Source organism: Mastigoproctus giganteus, chromosome 5, assembly GCF_048544385.1.
Source record: "Mastigoproctus giganteus isolate SK-2022 chromosome 5, ASM4854438v1, whole genome shotgun sequence".
Classification (NCBI taxonomy): domain Eukaryota; kingdom Metazoa; phylum Arthropoda; class Arachnida; order Uropygi; family Thelyphonidae; genus Mastigoproctus; species Mastigoproctus giganteus.
Genome location: NC_143579.1, coordinates 128,203,530 through 128,217,227, shown reverse-complemented (window position 1 = coordinate 128,217,227; position 13,698 = coordinate 128,203,530).

Below are 13,698 nucleotides of genomic sequence, written 5' to 3'. Positions count from 1 at the left end.
GTTTTCCTCATGCTGTGAACGAAATGTCAGACGGCGATATACGATACGTCCAAGGTGGCTTTGTGCGAGTAGTAGGCTCTATCTTACCGAAGTCAAGTTGCTAGTCAGTGAACGAGGGCGTATCCCTGTTGTCGGATGGGTAAGCTCTAAAAAGCTTTCCCATTTGGGAGAGAAAATTTCATTCCAAGTTGTGTGGTTCGGTTTCCCTTTGAATTTTTCTGCGTAGTTTAGCAAAAGCATTTGTCTGCGTACATGCAAGTAGGCTCCATTTTGCTTCTGCATATAAGCTCTGAAGTGGCGACGCCCCAGTGCAAGGCGACGATAACTGTTGTGTACAGGATCAACCTAACGATCATCAATTATTGCATAGGAAAAAGGTGCTTCTCTTCCTTTACACAAATCACCAATGTCTATCAACATACCCGTCAAAGATATTACTATTTTCGTCGCCTTACACCAGTACTATTTTAGGGCAGGGTTCCTCTTTTCTCTCAATAAAATAAATTTGTCTTCCCATCACACATTAACTCATTACCGAGAATCTTATCTGCCATATTATCATATGTTAACACATTGTCTAGAATGATAATACACTCTAGGTTACCACATTCTCATCCTGCTACACTTAGGATTTATTCTATTACTACTTCCCTTATATATTTCTTTCTTCTTTACCTCTTTAGTCCCCTTACATCATTTCATGGTCCTTAACTCAATCTATATGCCAACTTAATAACATAATTGTACAATACAAAAAATATTTTCTACGAATTAAAATATCAAACAATTTCTCACCGAGTTCAGCTTATTTCGAACCCGGGCCTTTTCCACCCGGTGTGGGAGGACGATGACGATACCACTGTGCCATCTGTACTATAGACTGAGAAAGGGCACAGCAGTATTTCATTTGTTTTAGGACAGCTTTCTATGATTATCGGTAGCATGCTGATCTCGAAGAACGCGATGGCCCTAGGTGGTATGAAAGGCTTTCTTAACGTCCCTGGTGCAGCATCATAAGATGTTCATTTCGGATTAAAGGCAATTTTTCTTTATTTATTTCTTAATACACTTAACAAGGTTAAAGTCCCGTTTACAAAGCGTATAACGCTATAAATATTATACATCTTTCATTAATATACACTAAAATAATATTCGTTCCATATCATTTTAAGATATAAAGTTCACAATAATTATCAACTGTGCAAGAAATAAATAAATAAATAATCTGTATAACAAATAAATTAAGTTATTTTACAAATATGAATATAAAATAAATGGATGTTGTTCGATCGATGAGAATTTCATACCTTACATTCCATTTTGATCAGAATATTTAACGTGAAACAATTTTTTTTGAAAGCTATATTGATTCTCATTCATATCAGCTTCGAATTTCGGATACTACGCCAATCTAGCACGAATAAATTATTTTTTAAGTGTCTTCTAAGCAACTGGTGAGGGGTTGTCCGCTAGTTATATCGTTTCGTTGGATCTTTCCAGGTTTAGACTACGACTATTCAACGACGACAACAGACAACAGCTTTCAGTAAAGATCTGATTGGGCAAAACGCAATACCAACTTTAATGCTTCTTCAGCAAGGTGTTGAGATATGATAAAATAGATCCCATCAGAACCTGGCGAACTGTTTTCCGATCTGCTTCGTGATCCTTGGAATTTAAACATTGTGAAGGGCCTATTATAATTGAGGAGACAGTCTTTAGTTAAATTTCATTTGCAACGCTCCAACCTTATATTTTATCCTGTTGAAAAGATGGTTAGCGTGAAGATATGGTTGATATTTCAGCAAATGTTTCTGCCAAGGCATCTGCTCTTTCCACTGAAGTTGATGAGACTAGTTCTTTTCGTTTCCTGCTCAAACTCGGAGAAGATGCAGGTGGAAATTTACCAATCAGTTTTTGATTTTGCTCCAGATTATTCTTCTATGTGTATTCTTTGTTATAGAGAAGCAAGTTTGATCCTGAGTAGGTTGGCGTGTATGGCCCTGATGTATTTCTCCCAAATTTAACAGCCCTAATGTCATTGACAGCTGCAGCAGCCAATGGTCTGGTGACCTAAGAACACACACACACACACACACACACACTTTGCGTGTGTGTGTTTTTAGGCCTCCCGCTCGCTTGAGTCACGGTCACTTGTGTGACCGTGACTCAAGCGAGCGGGAATGCTCCATTCGGTGCTGTTTCTTGTATTTTATCGTATGAACTGTCTGACAGTGTGGTTGTCCTGGAATATAAAACACAAAATTTATTTATTAATCATTTGTCAATGACCTGGAAAACGCAGCAAAGAGGACCTACAGACTGGAAATCCTAGACTGTATTGGATTGTTCTGTGTGTTGTGTAGGACCGTGGTTCTCAACCGGGGGGTACCTCTAGCGGTACCAGGAGTATCTCGGGCGAATTTCACACGGCCCACTCATGGATAAATATTTTGTAAGAGGAACAAAGAAAAGTTAGGTATTACCGAAATAAATATTTGAAATAAATATTTGAAGTATGGCTTCTGTTATTGTGAAGAAGAAGAAGAAGAAGAAGAAGAAATCTTTATTGCATACAAAAAATGCATATGCCGTACACAATACCCTTCACGGCTACAAGCCAGGGGTTTACAGTAAAGGTTAATACAAGGTAAAAGTCTAATATAAAGGTTACAAAGGCTAATACACTGCAATAGACAAGGATGAGATAGGAAAAAAAATGTGGTGATGAGAAGAATCAACTCCCTCAGTATTTAATGTGTGATCAGAAACTCTGCAATAATTCTATGAAACCCTTTGTGTCGATGAGACATTTTGAAAGAAATCATCGAGACTTGAAAGGTAAGCCTTTGCTGCTGAGAGAAAAAGAATTGTGTCTTAAAAAATAATTAACAGAAGCTCCACTGAAAGTGAGCTGTCAAGGAGAGGCCCACACTATTTGTGAAAATTTGATAATGCCACGTGCCATTGATCTGTGCAAGGCAATATTCGCTATCCAACGATATTAAAGCCTGGGTGAGTCACTCGTCCCTCCCTAAAGTACTGTGGAAAACTTATACAATTAATTGATTATATGTATTGATTATCTATATGTTCAAAAGTTTTCGGACATATGAATATAGATTATGTCCAAAACCTTTAAGTGTTTTGTCTACAGCTATAACCGGTAGTGCCTACATTCCTGGAAATGCTTCGACTTCGAGCACAGGCGCCATACATCAGGTGGAAAGAGGCGGATCCACCACCACCACCAGCCAATTTAGTTTGTGTGGTCGAGAAGATCCCTTCTGATCCTTAAAAGTTGGCATATTGCCATACTGGCAGAATTAAAGTTGAACAAATATCCATGTCCCCAAAATGGTCGCCATACCTTAAATGCCACATTCAGTACATAGCAACCCTCAAGATCCAGCCTGTTTGTTCTGAACGTCGCATACACTGCGCTTTGATGGTTTCTTTCATTTTATTCTCACATGATAAAACAGAATCGCCCACAAACAGATTTGGTCATTTTGTTAATGTATCTCACAAATGAAAAGTTGCATGTCGGACTTAATACCGTCAGCTAAACGATATCTCTGGGTTGGCAAACGTAACAGGTACCAGCCATGAGAGGAACTGTGTACCTGTGACATTTGGCACAATACTCTACATTTACTAATGAAACTGGAAAAACTAATATCTCTCAAATGTCAGTCAACGTCCGTAGCGCCATCTATCACCATCTAAGAGACATAACGTCTGCAGAGAGAGAGGTGGTGACAGGAAATGACTATTAGTGCACATAATACGCAGACGATTTAGATTAATTGGCTCCAGGGGGCTTATCGTGTCATAAATTACTGCAATAGCTTTCTTATCTGCTGAAGACGGCCAAAATCGCCCTCCACTTAGTAGAAATACCCTTATCTCGGCAATTACGATAACGTAAACTGCTGCGTTTATTCATTAATGGAAAAATGCAGCGAGCGAGCTTTGTACGTCCGCAGACATCAAAGGAAAGCCAATGAAAGCACAATGGGGGCGATTAATTCGCAGCGTAAATAGAAAATTACACGACATAAAGCAGCGTTTGTCATTAGCTGCTGGGCAGCAGGTGATGTATGAACAGCACCCTAAATTACTATTGATCGCCTTGTCTCTCCTGGCGACAACCCATTAAAGCCAGTTACAATTCTGCCCCAAGAAGATGTTCCCCCTAACGACTCTCTATTATAGGCCGTTATAATATTTCTCTAATTCATTAGACCGTTTGCCACTGTCGACTCGGGGGGTTTTTATCGGCTCGCGCTTATCTCCCACGTTCCGTTATCGATACGGAAAGAAGAAGAAGAAAAAAAAAAAAAAAAAAAAAAAGGTAATATTTTCTACTTTTCTCATCTTCCATATTACTTTTTTTTTCTCTCTCAGTCACTCTCTGTCTCTCCTGTTTCTTTTTTTTTTTTTTCATTCCCCCCTTGTCGGATGATGGGGGAAGGGATGTTCTGTGACGGGCGGGTAGTTTTATGTCCGTAATCAGCAACTTTTGTTTGCCCGTAAATCTGGAAAACTACAGGAATATGGCGATGATAGTAGTAATTGCGTACATACCGGCAGTTCGCTGTGCTGCTGGTAACTCCCCTCTGGGGGTGAGAATCGCTCGCGATAAATGTCAGTCGATTGCTGTTTTCCTGTGGAGAAATTTCGTCGTTTCCATTATCTCGAATTTTTTTTTTTTCCCTCCAGTTTATTATGGATTGAATGAAGATGGAATGATAGAAGTCCCCTGTCTATCGATGAAGCATTAAGAGCGTTCTAATGCTAAAATTTCTGCACTCATCCAGTGGGTTTACTTGCTTAACTGGATGGATTAATGATTATTCTTAAGTTATTCAGAAATCTTCATGCATGATGGTTATCTCATCCCACCCCATGGCAAACAAAAAGCCTTTGGATAAGCGATAACATAAAAGAATATCCGAGAACCCCGCGCAATATTCCTTCAAAATTTACACACAAAGATTGTTTTGGTTTGGTTTTTTTTTTTTTTGGAAAAATCGCTGCTGCTCTTCAACATTCTGTGTCTGCTGACCTCATGGCACTTATAGCAACGTCACTTCCTTTATTCCATGAAATAGAATCTACTCTTGGGTATCTTCGAAATGGATACGTCCATCAAGTCCAAGAAATATCTTGGACTTGATGGATTGGAGCGACTACTATATGATGTTGGATACAAATACCAACAAATACCCTGTGGGAAATAGTCAATGGATTTGTCATCGACGCCACAAGCGTGATTCATACCAGTGGTTAAATTCCATGAATGTCAGATGTGATAATGGGTGAGGATAAGAGTTTCATTGAACAAAAGAAGCATGAGACAGTTACAGACAATCAACGTGATTCCGATTTCTATGAGCATTAAGAGAAAGTCACTGGTGTGCTAATACGGTCGAAAGCTTTTTATGAGAAACCATTGGCAAAAAGAGCTAAGAACGGGATAAGGATTTTCTCTTACATGTCAATACGAGAAAGATGAGAGTAAATGTAATAGGTTCCTTAATTAGTTACAGTGGAAAGTCCATAGAAAGACCAGCAGAAATTGCAGATGAGTTGAGCAGACATTTCTCGTCGATATTTACAATATTTATTTCGCTTATTTTATCAGACTACTGTAAAATAAGCGAAATAATGATCTCAGACAAGCCTTTGTTAGATAAGCTACCGAGATCAACGGAGAGCAAGACTCCAGGGGAAGATGGTATATATTCCATTGTAATTAAAATGGTTGCATATGAGTGTATCAAACCGTTGAGAATAATAATGAGAGTGCCCATTAGACTAAAAGGAGGTAGGTAAATATAGGCCACTGAGTTTGGATTCTCGCGTAGGGAAGATCATGGTGCCTTTGGCTAAGGACTCCATTCAGGACCACTCGACAAGAATGGTATCTTGAATAGATCCAAACATGGGTTTGTGAAGCGTCGGAGGAATCTGACGAATTACTATGATAAAGTCATTCCTCAGACATTCCTCAGACACAATTGTGTCTGAGGAATGACTGAGGATGGACCAGCATGGGAAAAGTGGATCTCTCGGGGATATGCGTTGGGTCCCTTAACTGTTTATAATTTTCGTGCATAATATTCACACGGGTGTCCAAGGCTGATGATATGAAGGTGGGAAAGTGGTTAACACTCCGAGCTAGGCCATATTGCTTCAAAAAGACAGATCGGTTGTATACACGCTTTCGTCTGAAGTGTAATGCTTCTAAATGTATGGTTAGGCGTTTGGGGGAACAGAAATCCTGGAGTCACGGAGAGGAGCTAAAAGTGATCAAGACGAAAAGTCTGTGGTGTTATGATTCAATCTAACATGAAATTTTTCATGAAGTGTATATAGGCGATTAATGTACATGTTATCTTTTCTGTGATTTGTAGGGCTTTGCTAGTGGGAAGGAGGACGTCATTATCCCTCTTCATTGTTGTTGTCGTCGTATTTGGGCTTTTGGGCGCAAGGGCCTCTTGGGGCTATATTGTGCCTGTTCATGATTTGCCTATCACTAATTTCCCATGTTATTATGATCACAGACTATTATACAGATTTATGTGTGTCAAATAACTAAACAGTTACTTGAAATTTGCTTCATTTCCAATAATATGGAATAAGGTTAAGGGTTCCTGCAAGTTGGATAGGGAGCTGAAGCTTGATTTTTTGATAGTTGAATTTCGGAGACGTTCAATGAGAATATGTTTCATTGTTAGTTGCGACTGGCAAAAGAAACACTGAGGAGGGTTCTCTCCCATAATAAAATACAGATGAGTTGGATGCGGTGCCTTGCTAGAATTACTTCTTGTCACCTGCTTCTCCTGAAACTAGATGCCCACAATCGTGGCTCTTTTTTTATTTATCTCCAACAGTTTATTATTCATTTCAGTTTGCCAGAGGTGAGACCATTGTTTCGTACACGTTATTTTAATGATGGATTTGTAGTCGGTGTAGGGAACTTTTAGTTGACTGGAAGATCCAGAGTCGGTGTTTAGCATGTTCACTCATGACATAACCAGGGATCCAGCAGAAGGTAACCTTCTGGTTGGCTGTTTGATAGTAAAATAACTTAGCTCGGATCTCTTTAAGAATGGGATGAGAATCCCTCATCATAAAATGATGGTTAAATTGCACTTGGAATATTGTATTCAAAACACCTAAGGCTTCTGTTGAGAGTTCAAAGAAAGATGACCAGATAGGGGCAAAACGATGTACATGCGTAGAAACGTTTAGAAGCCGTGTAGAATGCAAAGGTTGACCACTTGAAATATAAGGGGAGATCTAATTGAGAATTATAAAGCCATGAAAGGTTGAGTAAAATTAATGAGGAAAGTTTGTTCTCCCTCGAGGGTTAGATAAGAACCAGGGAATACAGGTAAAAACTCTCAGTTATTAACAGAAGACTGCATCTCATGAAGTTCATCTATGGGCAGAGGGTTGTCGAACAGTGGAATAAGTTCTCCAAGTGGTGTTGGAGGCAAAGATTCTGACTAGATTTGGATGATTACCTTATGAGAATAATAGAATGAATATTCTGGCTTAATCGAATAATATTTATTATTTTATTTATTTATTTTTTGGCTGATGCAGAAGGAAGTTCGCTTCCTTGCCCAATTGTCCTTACTAATACTAGTACTAATCGCTTTTAAATACGCCACCTCAGCTCTGATAGCTTCTTTCCTGCACCGTGTTCACAGAATTTGCTCACCTTCCCGGAAACAGAAAGACATGTTGGAAAAATACTGGGGCTGTGTGTATTGCAAAAAAATATTGTTTGGATGTTAATGGCACTGCGTCGTCTGTCTAAGGCCAGAGTTTTATATAGATATAAGTGTTATTACGCCGTAATACAATTTAATGCTGTCAAACCTTATGCAATGCTGCTTTTAATTATAGGGAAACTTTCAACCTCGATGTTAAATACAAGCAATGAAACACATCATAAATCAAAATACAACCTGCTGTCTATTCTGTTGTCCTGGTGACCCCTTGAAAAACATTTTGCTGAAGGTTTCAAGAGATGTTGCATTTTTCTGGCTCATCCTTTATTAAGACTCTCCGCAACTCAATCTCTCCTCTGTACACCAAAACCATCATCAACTGACTTCTGATACCTCTCCAGATTAACAGATTTACATCCATAACTGTTTTTGGATAACTGCTGCTGTTTAGCTAACGACTTCTACTCCTTCGAGCTACATTGGGCAGCACGGAATAAAGACATTGTCAAACAGTAGCTTTTGTCGTTCTACACTTTTCCCCCCTTTATGTTCTTTGCTTCTTCTGTCTCCTTGGTGAAAGAGAATGATTGTGCGTGTGTGTCTGTGTGCTGGCACAGAGTTCTTTTGAATGGTTCCAAACTCGATTTGGATGTTCAGTGTCTGACTGTCGAGGTTGATTGCGGTTAAATGCGCAGTTGTGGCACTATGCCACAATTCCCATGATGTAGACGGACACTTAGCAGACTTTCCAGGTGATCGCCTTCCTCGTGAAAACATGGCCAGAAACAACACAACAACAACATGCATAAACATAACAGTACGCACATTTCTGGCCTTTTACAGAGTTCTCTATTCATCACAGTATACCAAGGCGGAGTTGAACTTGACGTTCAGTTCAACGATTCAGGGGAAATCCGGCGTGGAATGGGCAATATATTTTGCTTGGAAAGCTGAAGTGGATTCAGATTTTGAACCAGATATGGAAGGCAGGAAGTTAGACTCTTGAGTTTGATTAGCATGGAGTTTTTGATAAACTATTAACTGCATATTTCTCTTTCGCAAATTCAGTAGAATCTAAATCCTAAAGGAGGCGATGATGTTTTTACTGTACACAGTTTTTGTCCAAATAAAATTGTGTTATTTGCATATTCACTATATTATCACATTCAAATTCTGGGCTGTACGTAAAGCTTCAGTTGTAATTTCATTATTTTCGAAAGAAATTCTATTTATACAAATTAATTGAAATTCCTTACAAACCAAAAATCGACCCTGATAATTAAATTAATTAAAACATAATCTTGATAATATTACTGCTTATAAATCTTGTTTGCTGCAGAAACTCCCCGAATGCAATTTTATTATTAATTAGATTTAACAAAGCCGCGTAGCCACATATGACAACTGGAACTGGAAAAACAAATCCTCTCTTTTTTATAGACTGACGTAGTTTGGCTCATCTGTTTGTCTGTTCATCTGCTGACCCGAAATATAAAGTAATGAGTATTTTATTCTAAGTCATACTGTTTATCATAATCTAAAATAGTAAGAAAGAAAACCCTTGGGGCTTTGTAGCGTGTTAAACAGGAACTGACAGAGATACGACGTTCTAATCTCGCATAACACGCTACGTGATGAGATATGTTCCCCCATTGCCCTATGTTCCTCTCCTGCATGGACTTCCGCACCAGCTGACAATCTCAGGAGGTTCCTGACTGTGGAATCCTGGATCCTGAGGTGGCTAAACCTAGGAAAGACGTTTACCACATCTAGAAGTACCCTTCAAGCAAACCCGATTGGGTACTCTGGCAACTGATACTAATCAAAATGAAAATATCTACCCTCTCAAAACTCATCACCAAAAAGATAGACATCTAGCATAGCTGAAGTAGTTTTTCACCACCCAACTTCCAGCAGACCCCGTCGACAGGGCCAAACTACAATGCAGCCACCAGAGAACATTATAAAATCTATAGACCGGATCTTCCCCTCCAATACTATAGGTATGTTCTTCGCCTTGGACATAGACTGTGACCGATTTTACAAAGAGAAGAAGGCCTGCCAGACCGAGATTGTGCATTGTGTATATGCCATTCTGCCAAACAACTATCAGATAGATATTAGGCACATAAAAGGGCTACCTAATCTAATTAATCGTGTGACTATTTGCCTGTTTATATATTCTTAATATAGATTTATGCAATTTTGTCAATTACTATGTCGTCGAACTGAGATAATTCCTTAAATGTCACTCTCCTTTCAGAACATCCAACATGCTCTGAAAATTTGGTGTTGATTTCTTTCTTGAGTATGTCCAAGACATCTAAAAAATATATAGATTTCTGTAGGAGAAAATGGAGTCTATTAATTCTATTAAATGGAATTGATCCTAAGACTAGAGACTAATGGGGCATATGCTGAAAGTTCTGTGTAGATTAAACTATCAAGTAAATCCAAATATCCGAAACATACTTTCATCACATGTACCCAAAACAGAAATCCCGAAGTTTTTAGACAAAAACGGCAAATTCCTTCGTCTTTTTTTGCTTCTAAAGTTGGGCTTACTTCAATGAAATTTGCATGTCTCGAAAAATCGCTCTTAAAAGACCCAAATATAAAATTTGAAGAAAATCCGTTAATATGGAGTTTTTGACACAGTGCGCCAGTTCCGTTGGTCTTTATTATGTCTCAAATTTGTACAAGTGCGTGCTTTTGAGCCGCATTGGATGTTATGCTGGACGAAAAATCCAAATGAACTCATGATGGTGAACTATATTCCCCACGGGTTGAGATTTGCTAATCCGCCTCACCTTAAACGGCCTTAAAGATTCCTCTGGTGGTATCCGAGGAAGCTGAACCGATACGTCTCCAAACGCCTGATAAATGGCGAAACCACTATACTATTTGTGGAGGGGAGGATACTCAAGTAAATCTGTGCAACAGTGTCGCGTATCTTGAACTTTACAAGTTCCAAACCGAATACCTATTTGAAAAGTATCACATGTTGATATTTAAAATGGTATAATAAACTTTTATGAAATTTCTTTATAAATTTATAAATTATAGTAATTATTTTAACAGATTATAGTAAGTCTTCTAGCCAGAGGCGTTAGCACATGGATTAATACAGCAATACATGTTGTATGTCTTTTTTTTATAGTGATATCGTGATATTTTTTATAGTGATATAGTGATATATGGGTTTTTGAAATGGGCACACATTTTGTTGTAATTGAGGATTTCTGACACAAGGGCCTCCTGGGTCATAAAACTTTACAAGTTCCAAACGGAATACCTGAAACGTAAAATAATGAACCAATGTATACTCCCACCGTGACTTATGGAAGAGGAACTTAGGCACTCATCAAAAGAATGGAAGAGAAGCTGAGAACTACGCAGCGAAGAATGGAACAAATTATATTGGGAATCAGACTGTTAGATAAGAAGAGAAACACATGGATTAGGCAGAAAACTCAAGTAATGGGCAGGACACATAGCTCGAAGACATGATGACAGATGGACTAAGAAAATAACAGAATGGTGCCCAAGATGAGCAAGAAGAAAGCCTGCAAGACAACAGCGGAGATGGACAGATGAAATTCACGAGTTCGTGGGTAATAAATGGATGGCCTTTGCACAAAACAGAAGGAACTGGAAAGTTGCTGGAGAGGCCTTCATCCTGCAGTGGATTGAAAATTGCTGATGATGAAACATTTTAGATAAAAATACGTCATTTGAAGTGAAGTATGAATAAGCTTAAAAACCGCATAAAAGTCGCAAAACTTTCAGAGTTTTCTTTCCTTAAATTCACCATCATAATAAAAGCATAGTAACAACCACGTGCCAAAAAACAAGACTCGCAGAGAACTGATTTGAATACTGCCTAAACGACAGAAACATTTGGATCAATCTGCGATAAAATAGCAGCCATCTTATATTTTACATTCGATTGTTTCCTTATAGCATTGCAAAATTACTTACAGAATACTGTATTAAATTTTACGATTTCGTCAGAAACACTTCGAGCAAAACGAATAACAAAGTTTAATCGGACATTTTAATCAATAACAACAAAAACTATCATTTATTGAAATAAAATATGGTTTGCTTCAAACAGACATTGCTAAACTTTCATCCGCACTCTTAAAAACCCACATTGCCCGATTCCATTTCCCATAGGAACACAAAACAAGTATTTTTTTTTTTACCTTGCAAATTAAATAGCCTCCAGATGGCAGCACTAACATTGCTAATCCAGTTCGGATGAACACCATGCTCTCTCGTTATACGATATCTAGCAATTTAAACTAATTCTTGTGAAATCGAATTAGCATCGTGTCATTAAGCCTTAGCTGCGGGGCACGATACTTAACAGTTTCAAACACACGCTCTCCCCACCCCCTTCCTCTTTAAACATTCACAAAGAGAGGCAGTTGGGTTTAGACATTTTCTTCACTTCCCTTTTGTTTTTATACGACATCTCTCTATTTATGTCTTTGAGGGGAAAAAAAAAAAAGTTAATTTTTTGCGATATTTAAAACGTAAGAACCCATCGTCTGTTTTCGACGGAAACGACGGGACGAGGTCGACTCTCATTGTAAATTAAAATGGCCCGTTTTCGACCAGAAGGAAGTCACGGCCTACTTGCGTCTCGACCCCTGCTCGCGCTCCGACCGCAGCGCACATGACACTTCTTCTGCACAAATTCGGAGCTTCTGCTATTCATCGGGGACGCATTACAATGACAGAGGCGACAGTCCGGAAACGTGCCGGAGATGCAGTCGGAGCGTGACTGCGTCCGCTGTTCGCAGACGACACCGCTAATGCCGCGAAAGTTTCGGAGTAGGAGAAGGAGGAGGAGGAGGAGGAGGAGGAGGGAGGTGTAGAGTTTCAATTTTTCCTGCGACCTGCTTGCTCGCAGCGATCGGGATAGAACGAATGCATTATTCACAAAGTGCCGCTGTACGAGTTTATACACGGGCGCACGCGTGGAGTACTCGCACACACAAACGCACTAAATGGAGAGGACACGAAAACAGGCGATCTACTGGCGGAAATCGGTACCAGTCGTTTAGCACGACGCCGAAGGGCTGAAGCAAAAAAGATGAAAGGAAATAGCTTCCGGTTGAGAGCGCGGTAGAATTTGAATTCCTATTGTTTGACACATCTAACTCACTCCCTTTGCCACCGAGAGCTTCGCCCCGCTGTTCGCTGCCAGCATCTCCGAGTGGAGAAGGAGGAAGAGGAGAGAGAGAGAGAGAAGGCATCTGATGTGCTCAGCTATTCCACGCAATCTTGTGTCCAAAGAAGCTAACAAAGGGTTTCATAGCTTTGGTCTCTTCTAATCAGGTACGTTATAGTGTGCCTCAAGGTAGAAAGCATCAGAGAAGGTGTTCGCTGACTCCTTGGTTTATTACAAATGTTTCCTGGAGCTGTGACTTCAATAAATATCTACCGATTTAGATTCAGTTACTGCGCAACTTATAAATCTGAGTGCATCGACGCAAAGATGGTAAATTTGGCTTCCACAGATGGAAGCAATCGTTGTATTAAGAATATGTGGGGAAAAGAACAGCGCTCACACGTCCAGAGTTAAAATAATAAAAATGAAAAACCTTCCAGGGCCGCAACTTATATTTATTGATTACTGTCAGGTATATTAGAAAAGGAACAAAAGAGAACACATTATTAAGTGGCCATTTTATTACGAGAATCAGCGATTTATCTGAAATGTTTGTGGTTGGTTGTTAGGAGACTGCATCACAAACACATCGAGGAAAAAAGTCAGAAAATGCGCAGCTTAAATCAAATATGGACGAATGTGTGAAATGGTTCATTTGTTTTTCTGTAATTTAAAGAATTTTCTCCTTTTTAATGATATTTTCGCCCTCCCTCAGATTTCCCCATTAGTGACAACATTACTGATTGTTACGTCATTGTCTTACCC